Source organism: Lichenostomus cassidix, chromosome 3 (assembly GCF_008360975.1).
Source record: "Lichenostomus cassidix isolate B80296 chromosome 3, HeHo_3.0, whole genome shotgun sequence".
Lineage (NCBI taxonomy): Eukaryota > Metazoa > Chordata > Aves > Passeriformes > Meliphagidae > Lichenostomus > Lichenostomus cassidix.
Genome location: NC_139483.1, coordinates 44,886,804 through 44,907,113, shown reverse-complemented (window position 1 = coordinate 44,907,113; position 20,310 = coordinate 44,886,804). Strand labels below are relative to the sequence as shown.

Here is a 20,310-nt window from a genome sequence, read left to right as displayed (position 1 = left end):
TGCTGTCCAGTTTCTCAAGGTACTTTGGCCTCATTAATTAACTGATATCACAATCATTTTTTGTCAACTAGTGTTCTTGTTTTTCTTAGTCCCTTCATTGCCTTTCTCTAGCACAGAGGAAGAATAAATACATTAAGGACAGAGCTGGATTTGCAAGGAACAAAGGCATTTAAGAACTCATTTTCTTTTTTAGTATATTTTTCTAGCCTTGCTTCTTAGACAGATATGGCTTAAGTATAAAACTGTATGTGTATGCACATGTGCTTTTTTTGTCCTCCTCTTACTTTGAGTCATCTGCTAATTTAATTCACATTTGATTTGGAAGAGAAGACCTCAGAGGTATGAAATGCCTACAAATTTCATGAAAAGCCTACAAATTTCATGAAAAATTAGTGTATTTTAAAAAGAAAAAGACCCTGTTACATGGTATGCAGGAAAAATATGACCATAAACTCTGATAACAAAGAGATGTTAAAAATGTATCAACTACAGGAAAAGCATCAGAATCTCTATCTTAGAGAATCTCATCTGAACATATAGATTAATTGGATAAAAGCTTCGTTCATTTAATTTATTATTATTATTATTATTATTATTATTATTATTATTATTATTTTTCTTTTTCTCACTACTATGCATACTATAGTCACTCTTTTTCACTTGGATAGCATACAACTACAAATGAAGCATGTATTTACCATGTTACCATGCATCAGTTCCCAATTCTACAGAAATTTAAAATAAGACCCATATATGATAGCAGGGCTCATTTAAATTTGGTATCATTTGGTGCTATGCTGAGCATAACTTCAAGGAAGACAACAGCCAAGTATAAAACTTTGCCTTGTATAGTTACTATTTCATTGTACAGAGATAGTGTGAAAGTGATCAAACAGAATTAAAACCTTAAGTCTTGAAGAATCAAAAGTCTTCATCTGCAAAATGGGGGAAGAAATGCTAAAAAACTGCTTAGCAACTCGAGAAAAGATAGCAAATGTGATGGACCAAACATGGAGCTGTCAGAATAAATTTTCGTACAAAGACCTGAAAAACCTCAAAAATCTGCTACAGTGGAAAAGCTGTCTCAGTAGCTTAATATGATGTAGGAAGGCATGCTTTGCCAATAAGAACAAGTCCCCAGAGCTAATACAAGATTATTTCCTCAGGTGCAATATTAAATATATTAGGAGTAAGCGCCTGCTTCTAAGGAAGAATGTAATCTGTAATTATTACCCCCTTTTTCTCTTTTTCAGAAAACTGAAATCTATTAGCTCATGTGAGAAAAAGTAGGGATGGAATACAACAATCTCAGGAAATCTCTGTCCAGCCTTGAAAGTCCCTACAACTGCCCCCTCTCAGAGTTCTCTTGGGTTTTTCACTTCAAACATGTATGTATACCCAGTAATAGATTTATAGGGATAAATGAGTGCCTGTATCTCTCCTTACACAACGTGAAGATCCAGGTTTTATTAAGTGATCCAAAGCAGCAGCTTGCTTTTGCACAATGTGCTGGTGCCTATTCAAGGACAGGAGGAACTGACAGGGTTCTGAATCCTTCTCACACCTACATGATTTAGATCTGACCCTTTAATTTGACTCCTCAAAACTTGCAGGGCTACTCCAGCACCTCTAGACACAGGTCATGAGTTCTCCTAAGGAAACTCATATTCTGATTACTTAGGAGTTAACTAATCCAAGATACAATATTATCGGAAATCATCTCCTTCCTCCTCTGGCTATATAAAATTAATCCTCTCACATCCCCTACTTTTAAAATTTTTTATCATAAAGCTTCTATTATTTGTATAAGTAGACAGTTAAACAGCTTGAAGATCTCGTGGCTAGAAAACTTTCTTTTTCCCTGTCAAATTGAAATCCTTTTTGTCTATCCCATCTCATCTAGCCACATCCATTTGTAGTACTCTAATCTGTTCTTTTTATGCTTACACCCCTCAAATGCTTGCAGATCTTATCTTCCTCTTAGAAAGTACATTTGTGATTTTAATTTTTGTAAGTGAATTCTTTGGTGCCTTTTGGTTGTATTGATTTTTTCTGACCCTTTTATTTGGATGTTCCAATTTTGCTGGCACTTGGAACAACCATCCATCCAGATTCATGTTTTAGGTGTAGATTTACCAGTGTTTCCATTAAAAGTTTGCACACAAGAAAGTCACATTATATCTTTGCAAACTCCCATCACTATTACTTTTTCTATTAATTTGTTTCAGTGTTAATTCCCATGTTTGGTACCTGCCCTTTTGTTTTGTTCTGTATTTTGCAAAGGAGCTGAAACAAATTGGTGCAGATGAATACATGTCAAAGGAACCTTAACAATACAGAAAAAGGAAAAAAAATAATGTCATATTAAAGACAGGAAAAAAGTGTACAGTTAGGAAAAATCCCCATAGACATGTCATAGCAACAAGATGAGCTTTTAAACTGGCTTGTTGGGTGGAAAGAGACACTGTATCTCAGTGAAATGATTTTACTTAGAAAAAAACCCAGAACACTGAAGCTAGAGAAAAGACACACAGCCCCCCTTCCACACTCCCTACTCTTGGGGCCAAAGTACAGCCAAGAATAATGTGTGATATTATCAGCAAGTATTACTGTGGTTCTGTGTAGGTGGCAAACATAATACAAGCATTGGCAACTCAGTAAATAAACTAAGGGTAATTTTCAAATGCTGTAATGGAAATGACAGGGCAATTAAACAAAGGTCACTAAAACATATATACACTGGCAAGCATCCTAACATAAAATAGCTAGAGAAAGATATTAGAGAGGTTCTATTGACTCTCTGAATATACTATCACTGAAGGACAATCACAAAATGATAAAAATGTATGAATACACGTATTAATTTATGCATATGCCTAGTTATCACAGGAATGTTTCAAGGATCTGATTACTTGTTGGTATCTGCAAAAAGGCTTTGGACATGAAACCATTTGCAACCTATTTTTATTTGTAAGCCCTTAAATGGTTATGGGTGGTGTCTGCACTCTGCCAAAGAGAAAGATGGACAAAGCTAAAGTGACTAGATCATAAATTCTCCTTTAATTGTGGATCTAAGGATGGTATTCCAAGATTTCATACTGATTAAGTACACTTTGCTGTAGTTGGTTTTGAGTCAAATGCATCCCCTGTGTTTTCTCATGTGGAGCTCACAATTCATTTTGCTATCAGGGACTGACACATTGGCCCCTTTCCCCCACAGAGATGAAGAAAAAGGGCACTCAGGAAGCATCTGACTTCCCTTTAGGCATGCAGGCTTTGGGAAGGATGTAGAAGCATTTTCCTCCATTCTTTTGGTCCTTGGCTGCTGTGCCACTGCAGCCAACTGAGGGACATCTCCATCCCACCTCCTGCATTGGGAACTCCCTCCCTTCCTCCTCACTTAATGGATGAAGCATCTCCGTCATCACCACACATACCCAAACAACACTTCCTGGCTTAGCTTCTCTCCTTAACATGGGCATCTCCAGCATGTGGTAATGCACAAACACCTCTTTTAATAAAGAGTGACACCCTTCACTCTTTTATATATAAAGCATAAAGTAAATTTGCTCCAGGAGAATCCCAAAACAAAAATGTCCTGGTCTGGTTATTTGATTCAGTGAGTCCTTTCACATATAGCTCTCATGAAAAATAAAATATAACATCGTAATAAATTTAAAATATGAGTTAACATTTTACAAACTAAAGAAGTCCCCAGTAAGACCACAGGTGTGAGAAAATAAAACAATTTTCTTTCTCACAGTTCCTCCTGAAGTTTCATGTTTTCTGTAACATCCTTGTGTACACTTGAGGTACTCCATACACTTGTGTGAAGAGTAATCTCAGTAATTCTGCATATCTGATAAATGTGGTCTGAAATACAGTTATGCAGAGTAAGAGAAGTATCCTAAATCTAAATTGATTAATACATAAGACATACATGTACAGAGTAAATGTGGCACTGTAAACGAAGACACGAGAGATTACAAATTTCAAGTAGAAAGAACAGTTAGAAATGCTAAAGAAACCATTTTCATCAACTAAAAAAATTCTTTCAAATTATATAACACAAATCCATGAAATCTAAACTGTCAAATTTTTAAATCCATTCCAATGTTACCAACAATATTTTAAAAAGAAAGTATTAAAATATTCATGAAATCATGAAATGATTTTGCTGATCATTTTGAAGCAGATTTTATATTTACTGGGCAGTATGAAGAATTTAGAGCCTCAATTCAGATAGAAAATCAAACTACAATTCAAAGCCCTCAGCATTCTTCAGAACAGATTTTTCTGTCTTTTTTATAGAAGGATTTAATGTCATTGTCTTTGGACTGGTGTTCAATCACATTGAACTTTTACATATTCTAGTATATTTAAATAGGAACTGTTTTACCAGACAAACATTATTTTCAAATGGCTATTCAAAAGAAAGAGCTATGAAACAGGGAAGGAAAAAAGTGGAGAATGATTTAGAGTATGAGGAAAGTACATTGGTGAAAATCAATAAGGACAAAGTAGAAAACACTGAAACAAAAGGTGAATATAATTTGGATTTTCAAACTTGTTCATTGTTAAAAGTACAAGTCTTATGTGAAATAACTCAGTATCTAAGCTAATTTTGCAAGGAACAAGAGCAATTAAAATAAACATATTTTAATTTTCATTATATTTTAAAGCCTTGTGATAGGAAAATAATTGAATTTACCTTTGCATAGTCTTAAGGACAGAGTGGTGCACTTGGAAATCAGATTCCATTTATACATATCCGCATACCAGATAATCTGCCAGACAGGGACAGCTGCGGCATGAGGGGGGAAAGGGGAAGCAGCCTTCACATGGGAGCCACACAGCAAAGAGCCCCAGCTGCTCCCCTCCTCACCACCTGGATGGTGCACACTGCCCAGCTACCACCAAACCTTTGCCTTCTACCCAGTAAACTCAGCCCTGCTGTACTTGCTGCGTTTCTCTTTCTAAAAGAAAAAGAAAAAAGCCTAAAAATCGCAGGGCAGACACACAAAAATGCATCAATAACAGAATTGGATTAGTGACGGCTGGCAGGAAAAGTAACTAATTTCATATTACTAACCTTACACTTAGAATTGAATCAATACTAATATGAAGTAAGCTGCACGAGATGTACCTGTCACTAAGTTAGATGTTCATAATATAGGATTACAGCTCCAACCCCCTGAGATTTTTTTTGAGATGAGAAATACAAGTAAGGATTATGAGCAAGCACAATGTATTTTGAAACAGTTTGCAGGAGAGATACAGTAAATTTGCATACATTTTTACATTCATATCAATGGTGGGGAAGGTACTACTGAAGGTAAGAACAACCAATTTTGGATCTGTGAATCTTAAGACACCTGCAAAAATAAAATACTGACTATACCTGCTATTAAACAAAATATGAATTTATAAAATATCCAACACTTTTTATCCAACAAGTATGAGTTTTTGCTATTAAAATTGCTATTTCTTTAAAAAAAATTTTGAAAAAAGTTTAAATTTTTATTCTTTAAAATAGCTTTTCTGCAGCTGTGATGGCATAAGTATAGACAAGAAACAGCCTGAAGGCATAGGTAATCTCTTTATCTTCTAATCTTCTATTAGACAAGTTGAGATAATTACGAAGAGTGGGTAAGTTTCAGATTGAGGGTTACAGGAGCCATTTTCTTTGTCAAGGAAGCTAGTGGGGAAAATATCCTTTGCCTATATTGCAGCTCCTCACACTCATCACTGCTGCACTGCAACTGGGCCACATAGTGCATTTTATCATTAATGTAATCCAGGTTAAAAAAATACCCCTGTTAGGGAAACATAGCTTTTTGTTTGTTTATGGTTTTTTGGTTTGGGTTGTTTGTTTGGTTTTCTTAACTGATTCAGTTATATGATTAAGATGTTGTGTTAACCTCACCCAAGATATTGGCATGAAACAAAATCCCAGGTTGGAACAGGTCAGGCAAATTAGTCCTTTGCTTAAATTACAGTGTTCTTCAGTTACTTGGGTAAAACAGGCAAGTGGCACAATTTAAGGCCATAAGAACTGATAGGCTAAGAGAGTCTGTCACACAGAAGATGCTTTTGGTATTGGAGATAAAGAGATGTGGCAGCAGAAAGACTGTAAGTAGACATAAACCCAAGGTCTCTGCTGAGACCATTATTTTTGGGTAACCTGGGAAGGTTTAAATTTCACTTACCAGACTTCTCTACTAAAAAAACTTTTATATGCATCTCATAGTGATGATGGTTGGGTTTAACCTCAACAGTAGGAATTTATTTGGAGGGAATCAGCCCCCAAGAGCAGCTAAATATTTTTATTCTTTTAAAATCAATTGTCTGTAGAAGTCCATTGGTAGTCATAGCTGATGTTTTTCTAAAATGTCCAAAAGGGCATTAAATATGCAAAATATAGCATAACCACTTTGGGTCAAGCATATGTAGGATTCATGGATTTAGAACCTTCTTTTATAGGGAACACATGTTCATAGATTTTGGGTTATGGCTCTGGTGGTTTAATTCACTGCATAAACAATTAAAGTAGTTAAAATAAATTTTTTGTTAGCCTTCACTGGGGACTGCAAGACCACCATTGGCCAAAGTAGAAGATTACCTGCTTTGTTCATATTAAGTCAACCACTCACCAAAATTTATACCATCCTACTCTCATTACCTGCACATTAAGTATGCTTTTTCTCATCATTTTAAACATTGCTTTCTTAACAATAGACATGGCTCTTGAAGAAGGGACCATACATTTGGAGCCCACCAGATCTGACTGCACTCCTGAGACACTATCAGAGTGTGGGGAGACCACAGGCTGGCGAGTCAGATCTGCACATTCTTGCAGGGATGTACACAGCAGGATGAAAACCCTTTAGTGGGAAGACAGGTGGGAAACAAAATTTCGCTCAATTCTCATGTCTGTCAAGTTGGGATGATGGATTGCTGTCTGGGAAGAACTAGCAAACAACCAAAGTACATATGAGTTTTAAAACATCTTTTTGGAAACAAAGACTTGCATTGCAGAGTGAGACTTTATGGGAGGAAGTTTTTCTTTTGGGTTATCTTTAGTTCTCAGTGATTTCAGAACTTTTGTTCTGAACTTTTGTTCTGAAATCACTGAGAGATAATGGAGGCTCATTATGCAATTTTTGAGTTACTTTCAGCACAAAACCTCAATGGAATTGAAATCGTGTCTTTAATTAGCTTCTTGATTTGCTATTTGGGATTTCTGTGAATTATAAGAGAGATTAAGAACTGCTAATACTCCTGCATGTAACCTTCACTCTCAAATTTTAGTGGCCTCTCTAAAGGACAGAACAAGGAAATGTGAAGGGGGGTTATAAATATATTTGTGGAGTTTCTATTTTATCTTCTGAGGTACACTTACTCTTTCTACTTACAGTATTTATTTGTTAGTAGTTCCCCATTACAGTTTTTCTAATTTCTAGACATAATGCAACTTTATATCGGGAAAACAGAACTAGAATGCATCTTCCAGATCACAAAGGTAATGCTAAGAAATCAAATAATGTAATTCCTCCCTCCTCTCCCACTTCAAAAGGAAGGCTACACCGAAGCTTTTCTGTCTCTGAGTGATTTTCCAGTCTAGTTCCAGCATCCTGGAAATCCTCCTCAGCCCCTTTCTGAAGCAGCTCCTGCTGGGCTGGTCCCCTCTGCAGAGGGACTACTGCAACATCACCCACAGGCTGCCAACAGTCCTGAACATGAAGGAACCACATAAACAAATTTGGTTCATTTTTAGCCTAGAATTAATGTTAATTAAAAACAAAAACAAAACAAAAAACAAACAAACAAACAACACCAACAAAAAACAAAAAAACCAACCAAACAAAAAAAAACAAACAAAAATCCAAAACCAGAGGAAAAAAAAAAAAGAAAGAAAAGAAAATGACTGCCAGTGCTACAAGAAGAAGGCTCTGCTTCCCATTCTATTTAATTCCATTCTCAAGGTGCTGTGGGCAGTAAAAATAGTTAATATGGCTCAAGAAAGATAAAAGTGAAACTAATGTACCACGGACAGCACTGTCTTGCAGGCACAAAGCAAGTTGCTTTGTAAATATGTTATAAAAATAATACAAGGTTCAATTTTATTCATCTTAAGGTCAAGTAAACTTCGTTTGAACTTAACAAGAACCGTTTCCCTTTGAAATTCCTGCTCATTACTCAGTTGTCACATTTAGAAAACCTCCTGGGCAATATGAAAAGCTCCTTGTTGTCACAGCTTCCTCCATGAAGACAAACGGCGCATTTCACAGAAAGGATAATTCTACTTTTCTTAAAGTAAGTTGTTTTTGTTGGACCGTGCACGTATTTTTTACTTATCTTGAGACTGTACAATTTTAATTTTCTTTTTTTTTTTTCCCCTCCCAAAACAGTAACAGAGGCTTTACCAAACTCAAGCACACTAAAAACTTAATACTGGTAGAGACAAAAACAAACCATTAAGTAATTCTATAAAGTGACTAATTTCAAAGTTATTGAAATAATACAGAATTAAAAATCCTACCATAATTTACAGTGGCCTTCTTCTGGGGCAATGAATCACTTCCATTCTTCTCTACGTGATTAATATCTTTCCTTTCATAAAGGAAAAATATAAAAAAATATTCTGCTAAAGAATCCGAAGTGAGCCAAACTGGCCAGATAGCTCATTAAAAAGTTGTAGTGTATAACTTGTGTCTTCTCTGGAGACTATGAAACCAAGATCCAAATATTTAAAAATAAAATAAAAAAATGCAGGGACTTCACAGGCATACTTTTAATTAAGTTTATCTACAAAAAGAGATTATTATTTAAAGTTATAGATAAGGCTTTCACCTTCAGATCAGTCAAATGTCTGTTGCATTCTGATTAAGAGAGATGATCGTACTTCCTCCTCTCCCTAAGGATATATTTATGAACTTTTTTTATTTTGAAGTATGAAAAACACTCTAAAAATTAGATTATTGGATTACTAATGATTTTAAATTGCTTTAAAATATTGTATATTTCATATATTTTTCTTCTAATTAATAATATATGTTATTTTATTAGTCTTCATTTCTCTAAGATATATAATAATTTATGTAATATTACATGTTTGTTTTTCTATCCCTGAACATTCACAATTTCCAGGCAACAACCTACTTCCTGTGGAATTTACTGCTTTCTAAAATATGACCACGATTGCACGATTACTACTGTTACTAACTAACTAAACTTTGTACTAAACTGAATACTCACAGAGTTAACAGGTTTATTCATCCCAAATAAAAATGAGCATGTTCTTCACCACAGTGTACTCCAAAATTGCAAAAGGGCCAAATACATCTGTGTTCCCTGTCTACTGTGAGGTGAAGCTTTTCAATATCCCACTCTCAAGCAAGGCTCTGACGCACAGTGATTCACATCAGCTGTTTTCCACTCAGTCATGACTAGTCAAAACACATGAGGATCTTTATTATCAAAGTCGGATGAACAGTATATACAGTACAAATCTAAACACACATTTATTTAGAGGTAGCTCCCCTGGTCACATTTACAGGAAGACTAAGCGGTCCCTAGAATAAGGGAATTTTCCTTTAAATCTGCCTAAGTTCTTCAAATTTGTGTTTTTTCTGAATATTTTCCTGTTATTTCCTAGAATATTACCAGATCTCCAGGATTCTCTTAGAAACAGCTTAGCTTTGAGCCTACTTGTTTTACCAAACTACACACTAAGCCAGCATATTCATGGGATGAATACAAATTAAACACAGAAGGAGTTCAAAGGAAAGCAACTAATTTTTGACACTGAGTCACCAACTGCGTGTTAAATTTAAACAAATATTTTGAAAGTAGAGCATGCAAATACCATATGGAAAACCAAAACAATATGATTAAGAAACTAAACCAGACAAACATTAGTTACATATTCAGAACACTACTTACACCAGAGAAGAGAGACATTTTCTTCAAATTATTGCTTGAATCGTTGTGTTTGTAATTTTTTTCATCATAACCAATCCAATGATTATGTCCTGGAACATTTTAGACATTTGGTTTGATACTTTGTGTCTCCTCTGAAATGTGCATGTAGGAACTAAAACTTTAGACAGGTCATTATCTGCTGAATCAAGGTTCAGTAAGTTTTCACTTGTCCATCCTAATTCTTTTATCCAGCAAGGCAGATTTCTAGCATATTACATTTCACACACCTACCAAAACAGACAGTATTGCTCCTGCCATTACCTACTTCCAGTGAATACTCTTTAGGTTGAGATTTCAGCCCTTCCAATACATAGAAATAGGTGTCACATACATATAATCACTTGTAAAACTCCTGTTTCAGAAATACCTTACTTTAGTATTTCCATAAAACAATAGCTGCCCTAGCATAAGTCTTTTCAACTTAGAAAAAATACATCTCTTTTTTCATATGCTATAAGTGCATCTATCCAGATAAATACATTAGCTCATTTAAAAAAAGAAAGCGGTTTAATCTGTGAAGTAGTGCAAGAAAGTTCTCCAAGTATCTGGGACAGGAAGTGACTGCTTTACAGAACACACAATGCAAAGGAGGAAGAAACTTTTTTAATGGAAAGACTTGTGTGTAAACCAGTAGTAAGAGGCACCAACCTTTTTCAAATGAAGTGCAAGTGATAACTTAAAGTAGTCAAAAATTATTCCTGACCAGAATATTTTCACCCTGTCTGTATTGTGTAATACACAGACTGTCCCTGTCCTCAGTTGCTCACAGTTTCAGTCCAAAAATCCTTTGAAAGCAAAGCTCTGCATGGACTGTAGGAGTCTCAGATCAGAGTCTCTATGTACAACATTGAGCAGAGATCCTGAGGGTGATTTTTTAAACATGATTTTCTTTCTTCATACAAAACGAATTTTATTTCACTATTTAAATGTGGTCCTAAGAACTGCCTTTTTTCAAGCATAGTATCTTTATAAAATTATACACTAATTTTGATCCTCTCGGGCAGATTTCTAGTCATATTTACTGAATGGAGGGTTGGGTTTTTATGAGAATTAAAGTAAGATTGTATTAACAATCCCTACACCTTGCTGGAGTTTTAGCATCAGGTTCAGCCCCCTCTTCCTGATCTGATGTAGATGAGTGTAATTAATTTTCATTTGATTCTCTATAGTTCCAAGAGAGTTTGTTTAAAATCAAGTAAATTTCATCTTGGGAAAGCCTCCCACAGGCAGAGGAGTGAAAAAAAATGTTAGTTGCTAATGCACAGAATATTAGGACAAAACAAAAACCTCATCATAAGAGATGAAGGAAATGTGAAGACTGTCAGCAATTGTGATGCTTAGGCTGGGTTTTCCCCAAACTGTTGCTCTACTTGGCCTTTGTATCGTATGAGTGAAGGGGAAGAAGGGCTTTGGGCCAAGCCTGTATGCTGGCAGAACCCCTCAAGTGGCAAAACTCAGCAGTGCTGCTTCCCCTGTTTAGCCCCCATTGCTTTCAGTCTTCTAACTGCTCTGTTTTACTGGCAGGAGACAATGACTTACACTTTATATGGCATCCACATCCTCAAAAGCAAAACACTGGTTAAATATGAACACAAATGTTCACGTTGCCATCAGATGTACTCTCCACAGATGAATTGCATCCTGCTTGCCCATCAGGATAGGATCCTCTACAGAACTGAACTGTAAAACTGTTAAAGGAGTTTTGAGCTCCACTACCAAAACAGGCACTACTGACATCACAGAAGTGGAAAATGAACCATTATAGAATGTTGGACTTTAACAGTGCTATAAGGAGTTGCAGTACCATTTTAACAGCAATCTCAAATACATTCTTTCCATGATGGTAAACGAGGCTGTGTGTCCTGATTCATATGAATGAGGGCGTATAAAACATCCAGAGTATTCCAAGTTATTGTGTTGAAGCAAGACAACCTATGGCAACTACAAATCTGGAACAGTGAGATATTGATTTTTGATACAGGTGTTGCCAAGGCTGCTAGGAACATTTAACTGGTTCATGACTATAGCCCCTTGTGTCCATTTAAGTACACAAGAATGAAGTAACATTTTAGTAGATATTCTCCTATCAGCAGCATATGCTCCCCAAATGGACAAAACTTTAACTAAAGTAGCCACAGTGATGGTAGTTCTTGTGCACTGACCCCAATCCAGCTGTCTACAGTCTGGGCAGCAGCAGATCTACAACATAGCACACCATGCTGGATCTGTGTGCTCTTTCAAGCTGTTGGGTTCATAGGCCTGCACACAGTTGCACTGTGCAATAGCATGTCACTTTTCCACCGTGCTCAGATGCAAGCAGGAAAATCTTCAGATGCTAGTCCAAACCTGTGGGGACTTTTCCATGTTGTTCTGGATTGATTTGGAGAAGGAACAGTGATACTTAAAAGGAAGAAAAATCACCTGAGTAACTGCAATGGCTATGTCTTGCAATCCCTCTGGGTGTCAGTTTCAAGGCATCTTTGGCCAATCTCATTAGAGCTCTCAGAAGAGCTCCATTCTATCGACTGAGGAAATGTTCTAAACAAAATTGATTAGGAAAATGTATTCAAGAACATCTCCGGTAGGAGTAGAGTAATTTCTACTGTGTATTTCTAAGCCCATTTTCTAGCACTAGTAGCACTTTGATAGCAATGGCCAGGTAGCTGAGATGATGTGCAGCTGATGCAGATGAGGCACACAGACTCCAAATGTTATTTATGGGCTGGATGACAGAAATTGTGCACTTTCCCACTACTTCTTCAGTGAGAGACTGTCTGCAGCTAATGTAAGGCTCAGATTTTCCAGGATGGTATGGCAAGTTCAAACTGTTATTTTTCCTTCCCTAAAGGCTGACCATACGGTCACTCAACAGCAGTCTTTCAGCAAGTTTCCTTCCTTGTTTTCTTATCATATAAATAATCCTATTTATAACATTTCTATAATAATCATTTTATTGTGTTCTCCTTCATTATTACAAACAAGTTAAAATAGGTTGTACTAAAAAACAAACAAAAATTTGTCTGAAATGCGGTACGATGCAGCCTTGACACTAGTGGACATGAATGCTGCCCTACTTCAAAGTCTTCTGCTTGCCAAGTTTTTTTCCTAATATCTTCAAGAATTCAGTCAGGCCAGCTCAGTGCCTATGCTGAAGTTACTGCTGCTGTGTGGGTACTTTCCCAGTGTTGAACCACAGTGACAGAGATAATGTGGAAAAAGAACTCATATAGCTTTTTCATTATTCAAAACTTTTAATATACAGACCACTAGTTCAACTGCAACCACTAGTATGAATAAGGTTTTTTTAAAGGTTAGCAGTTCTACCCAATTCTATTTAATTCTCCAAAATACACACTCAGATTTGGTGTCTCTCCTGATGGAACAGAATGTAGTAAAGATACCACACTTACATGTCACTCTAGCCAATATATTTATAGATAAATTACCCAGCAGATACTGCTTTTCTTGAAGGCTGGCAGATATTAAAACCTTTTTTTCTGCCCACATGGAAATAACAGATTGAGTCCCATCATGGTTTGAATAGTCTCAGTAACTGGAAACTCACACAGATTTTCCAAAGCATCCTCCTGCCACACTGTATAATATTGACAAGAATATCCAGGAAATAGAAAAGTGCTTAAGAAAAGGTATAGAAGTTATGCTTCTCTGCTCCTCTCTTTGTGCCTAACTCCACATTCCTGTATGACCCAGAATATGTGGTGCTCTTAAGGTTACTTTCCCTCCCTTATATACATGCAAAGACTGTACAAGATTACACTTGCCAAGGCCATGGTTAACCCTATGTTCTGAACTCTTTCTTTCTGGACTTAGGTGAACTAAATTTTAAAAGGATCTGGGAAAGAGTCTACAGATCACCTCAGAACTACCTGAATTGAGAGCATTTGCCAGAGTGAGTCACTTGTTAAAACTGGCGGAACTCTTGGATGTGGGGGACCAAGAGGATTAACATTATCTACCTGTCAGTGTATGCCAGAGGCTGTAACCAAGGAACAATGTGACTGTCCAGTCAGAGGTGCCTATGATAAAAAACAGGTATAAACCAGAAAACAACAGGAAACATAAAGCAATTTTCTTCATCTAATAAAGTGAAATTATGACATTTGTGTGTCCAGCATTGAATAATGAAGTAGATAGTGTTATAAGAGAAAAGGGAAGAATTCATATGCATTTTCTTCTCTCAGATGTTAAAAGTTCCTATGTTACTGCTTAATGGATAGCCAACAATGTAAGATACGGATTTTTATGTCTGATTTCTCTCTGGCTGTGTTTGTAACATCACATAAAATATTCCAATGATAGGAAACTTCCATTTTATTACTACCAACTATCCTACAGCAGAGGAGCAACTTTATAGATACATTATAGTACAGTACAATATAAACTGTATAGATACAGTTGACTGTTAATGTCTCAAATACTAACTAGCAGGACAACTACAGTTATTTAACAGAGAATCACAGAATGCCCTCAGTTGGAAGGGACCTTAAAGATCATCCATTCCAACACCCCTGCTGTGGGCAGGGACACCTTTCACTAGGCCAGGTTGCTGAAAGCTCCATCCAACCTGGCCTTGAACACTGCCAGGGATGGGGCATCCACAGCTTCTCTGGGCAGCCTGTGCAAGTGCCTCACCACCTCACAATAAAGAATTTCTTTCTTATATCTAATCTAAACCTACCCTCGTTCAGTTTGAAGCCAATCCCCCTTGTTCTGCTACATGCTCTTGTAAAAAGTCCTTCTCATCTTTCTTGTGGGCTCCCATCAGGTACAGGAAGGATGCAATCAGGCTGCAACTCTTACAAGCACAATCTACATCTAGGAGATATAAGAAAAAAAATGTTGACAAATCATATTTTTAATCTCACATGAATGTTAACCTTACTTTTCAGCACTCACAACTTAGCAAGACATGTCCATCCAGGTTTACCTCCTAAATGGGCACCAGACTGTTTCACTCAGATTATTTGCGAGCATGCCATAATGTGCTGTTTGGAATGGATGGTGCACAAACAAGGCTGAGCTGCTCAGCAGACTGTGCTGGAGATTAGAGGGAGACACAACTCTTAGTGGGAGAAGGTACCTGAGTGAGGCCTGGAAACGACCTCATTGTGGAGAAAGAAAAGATTTATAGCCCTGAATGTCAGTAGTGTGTTATGCAGAAAGTCTCTCAGATTCTATTCTTACTGTAATGTAAATCTAAGGTGGCTTATGTTAAGCTAATTGTGACACAATTAATGAAAAATGGCCTAAGAGGGGATCTGGGTAACTTAGTTTTCTAAGTTTAGGCTTTATAAAACCAATGAACTCCTTCTGACTTCAACTCTAAGACTCTGAAGCACTCAGAAAATGTTAGAAAAGGAATTCTGTGCTGTACAGAGATCAACTTATGAGCCATTCTCTTTAGTGAGTGCACCTGTTTGCCACTGTCTCATTTATAACACTTCTAAGGGGAACAATAAGCAAGAATTATGCAATTAACTGTTTGCTTAGGGGTAAATTTCCATCCTTTTTGCCAGAGAGATGGCTCTACAAAATGCAGTTCATATTTCTTAATTAGAACTACTCAGCTGAGGGCAATTTGAGATATTTCCTGAAGAAGAAAAAGAAATCAATTTTGAAAAAAAATAACTGAAGGAATGTTACTCTTGGGTTAACCTGGCAGTTGGAAGTTGTGAATGTAAACTCTTAGGACACCAGGAATTACACAAAATAAAAAATTTAACATAAAATCTCACTGAATTAAAAAACAGAAACAGGTTGCAGAAACTTCATTTCTAAAACCATATATACATGACTATTGACTGCACATGGTAACAGAAAGGGATGGGCTAGAATGCCTGAAGAAATAACAGTTTACAGGGGCTGTAAAAGCAGAGAGAATGAAGTTAAGTAGCATGATGGCAGACTGGACTTGAGCTTTATGTCAAATTAGAGTACAAGACTTCCTGGTAAACCCAAGGTGAATGAAAGGCAAGATTTCTTAGAATATATTCTGAGTTCTGAGCTCCTTAGAATATATTCCCATTCCAATGATCTATAAATGTTGCCGCAAACAGGTATTAGTGTAACACAATTAGCTCTGGCTGCGCATACACTGCTGTTATCTGCTTACAAATATTCAAATTGATAAAAAGCCCAGAGATCCTGTATCCACGCTGATTTAGCTTTGAACTGCTGCTAAGTGAAACAGCTTACAAACCAATGTCCTCTTGCCTCTGTTCCCCACATTGCACAACACAGGATCAGAAATAGCTTTGTGTGTTCTTTTACCTGTTCTTGCATTCTACTTAACCTTTCAATCCTAGGACATAACACTAATAATAATTCATGTAAAGGATTTATATATGCCCTAATTTCAAACAACCATTTGAAGCAATAAACTAAAAAATACAAGAGATTAGCAGCAATTCCTTTTACTTCAAAGCACACATTCCAATTACGTCAGAAAAAAAAAATCATCTATAGCAAAGACAGAAGTTGCTTAAAAACTATCATGAATTTCAGCTGTGGGCAGGAAAATATAATCAGCTGAACATAACAGAAAACAGTGTCTCTTCAGGAGATGAAACTGCAGGAACATATGAACTTTATAAAAGGAGGCACACAGGCTTGGTCCTCTGAAGATAATGAGAATAAGAATCTCATCAAAAGTGCTGTGATGGAACGGAAGAGAAATTGGACTTGATGCGGATGGCAGACAGAAGAGATGATTTGAGCTCAGAAACAAAGAAAAGACTGCTCAGCAGCAAGATCCTTTAAAGAAGGGCAAATTGAATTTATCAGTAGCCTGGAGATAATCATATGAGACACTATTTTTATAATACACACCAAGACATTTTTTCATGTGGGAAATTAGAATGTCAGAGGCAAAATACAGCTAAATGATTTCAGTTTACTTTTCTCTTATTTTCCTCCTATATTCGCTTTGAATGCATTTCTTTTGCATACCACACTGGAAAAGAAAACCAAACCAACAGAAAGGCATGTTTCTGTTTCTAGGCATGTTGCATGCTATGTGCTTGCTTCAGTGAGGCCAAGGTAGAACACAGGCATCAGAAAATACAGAGGAAAATAGAATTTAAAAAAATATTTTCAAGAAAACCCACAACACTTAAGAAAAGGTATAAACTGAGTTATGCAAGTTTATTGGAGTATTTACTTAGTTCAGTGTTATGATCTTGCTCTGGTCATCTGGCATAAATCTCTTGCACTAGTCTTTGATAGCTCCTTTTGTCAAGAGGTACCTTAGTCACTTGCTCTCCACAGAATCCATAATTTAAGACAAAATCCTATTCCAGTTCTTATCAGGGATTTGTCTTTTTTAACAACCAAAATAAGACAAACTTCAGCTCAAAACTTTTGTTGATGCTGTTTCATTTCATTGAGCCTGTTGCTAAGATGGCAACTTTGGGACTTCTGAGCCCACACCCTAGATTCTATCTTTTCAGGCAGCTACTTCCCCCTCTTATATCCAGAAGTTATGAGTCATCTGCCTCACTGAGCCAACAAATGTCTCTTAGCCTTTTACAGGCCTGAGAGAAAAACAGCAGAAGGAGGTGTTCAGGCAGATTCTAATGACCTTTTAAATCAGAATAACTGTGTGGGACAAAATTTTGTCTTAAAGGTCTTTCAGAAAACACACGTTAGAAAGTAAATGCTAATTAAGATGTCATTTCAGATAGCATGGCATGCTGAAACACTAATATCTACCAAGGAGAATAGTTTCCAAGTCTGTCTAAACCCAGCTAAACATAGTGAGGGTTCTCAAGTATTGGTGGCAGTGATTTATTCTAGTATGCCAATATTTCATTATAATTTTGCAGTCAGAGTGTGATCTTGCATTCCTCTTCCATAAATAAAGCAAATCACTCACCCTTCAGAGGCTTTGAAGCCAAGTTAAGGCTTTGAACAGACTACACATTTTAAATTTCCTAAAATTCATTTTTTCTAACTTGTAGAAGTTTAGAAGATTTCTCATAACCATGTTGCTACTGCTGCAGGAAGCAAGAGATCCCTTAAGCTGTTCTGTGTACAGCCAGTCAGGAGCTCTCAAAAGCATCAAACAGGTCCTTTTTCAGAAGACCTGACTGGTCATCTGGACACATGGAAGGAAGCAGAATGCTGGATAGATGTTTTCAGTCTGCACTAGAAAGAGTTGCTTCCCACCAGACAAAAGGCAGGGAAATGTCCATTACCCCACAATACGATACACACCTATGAGTACAAGAGAATGTAATCTTTCCACTGAGTATAAAACACAGCTTCAGAAGGAAAGGACATCAACTAATGGATCTATGGCTTAATCAGCAAGACAGCTATGATACATTAGTTAAAGGAAGCATATTTAGTTCAAAACTGATCAGCCAATAGATCTATCTGGCAGAAAGGTATGGTATTCTTTTGAGAAAACACACAAAATGTAATAGCAAGCATGTCAACTTGAGAGAAACATGATAGTCTATGGTTATGAAAACTTAACTGCCAATTCGCTTTCTTACATAAGAATATAAGGGATGTCTTTCCTGACCACTTCAGTTATCTTATGGAACTGTAAAATGCCTGTGAACTACTTAATGCTAATTTTATCCTTTTGTTAACACTGAATGTTACACCAAAACTACTGAATAATCAAAGAAAGGTGTCGTTTACCACAATAATTAGTGTGTTCCAGTGATGCCTATAGACTTGAAATCCCTCAAATTCTACAACAATGTGTTTGCCATGGGTGGGACCTATTAAGTTACCTGAACACTGCAGCTGTGTCACGCCCCATTATCTTGTTTTCCTGCACCTGTCATTTTGTGTCATTGACAGCATGTTTGCAAATCTGTTACATGCACTGAAAATTTAATGATATCCAAAGGAAGGAGGAGTGAGAGGCTATGGGCCTCTTGCATTTAAGCTCAACACAATTTTCATTTCACAACATTTTCATAAGATATCAAACAATTTATTTTTTATTGCACTATTGTAATGGAAAATAACTGGGAGGGGTTTTTCTACCTTGGTTCCACCACAGTGCTGAGAGAAAAGTTCTGGCCATCTTGTTTGAAAGAGGAAACAAAGCCATCTCCTTTCTTGGTATTTTCCCACACACTCTTTTATCTTCTACCTTTTAGTGGATTTATTCCCAGGAAAGAAGAAACACAATTCCCTGCTGTCAAAGAAATCCACAGCAGAAGTTCTGTACCTTTTCACAGTGTTTCACACTGTTGGTATTTTAAAGGTTAGAATACAATTTGATGTTTTACTTAATGTGTCCCAGGAATCAACACTGGTAATCATTATCAAAAACAATAAAAAGTTTTAACTTAAGGATCTGCAACATTTAAATACAACTGCAAAGAGTAATATGTTGGAAACCTGCAAATGCTTGTAAATTTGATAGCTTTAAATTGCTGTGAATAATTGTATGTGTCAAAGTTAATCATAGGGAATATTTAAAACTTACAGGATAAGGTGTTTAGACTATTTAACATTACAAAGCATACTTTTTTCCCTAACAATTAGAGCATTAGGCCAAGACTGAAGATACACAGATTGCTTTCTGTAAACCAGTAACTATCTGCATTACCTGGAGAAAATATTTACATCTACATTTCAGGTGCCTTATCACTGAAATTAGGGACTTTCTTTACCTTTGCAAACTGATATAAAATAGTTAAAAACATAGATGTTTAAAAATACTGTTGTGATCCTTTAATTGTACAAGATACACATGCATAATAACTACAGAATGAAAAGATATTTTTTCCTAACTGAAATTATGTAGAGAATGTATTTAAGCAAATACAAATATACTAGGATACTAGAACGTACACAAATGTTCATTAATGGGAATCCAGTGAGGCTGCTTAAGTCTGGCTTTCAGCCCTAGGAAGAAATGGCTCAGAGACAAAACCTTCCTTTGGAAAGTTATTTACCTCACATGCCTTCATGACCATCCCTTGCTGGATGAAGCACCCATTCCTCAAGCACTTGTCTCCAGGATGTCCACTGGCTGAGACAAGATGCGACCTTCTACATGGGAAAACACTAGGAATGTAAATTCCAGGCTAAATGTTTGTCAGAACAATCATGACATAAATATCTTGGGTATAACTACCATTTTTCAGGCAACCTACATTTAGCTTCTCATGTGTATTCACCATAGGAGACAACTGAGCGCCCTAAGTCAGTTTTAAGGGATTTCTAGGTGACATTTTATGAATAACCCTTCTCCCACATAACCTGAAACAAGATTTCAAATTTTCTCCCTGCTTTTGAAAATAAATCTGATAAGGAATAATGCTAGAATCAAAGAGA

At 36.5% G+C, this 20,310-nt stretch overlaps 1 protein-coding gene and 1 long non-coding RNA gene across 6 annotated transcripts in view; one reads left to right on the top strand and one right to left on the bottom strand.

Annotated features, from left to right (window-relative positions):
- Nucleotides 1-20,310, bottom strand: part of CHRM3 (cholinergic receptor muscarinic 3) — a 255,006-nt gene that overhangs the window by 55,272 nt on the left and 179,424 nt on the right. The window lies entirely within an intron of this gene.
- On the top strand, nucleotides 6,814-14,066 carry LOC146439608 (uncharacterized). Its single transcript, XR_014851287.1, has 3 exons — nucleotides 6,814-6,901; nucleotides 8,204-8,316; nucleotides 13,816-14,066. It is a non-coding gene; the product is annotated as an uncharacterized LOC146439608 (long non-coding RNA).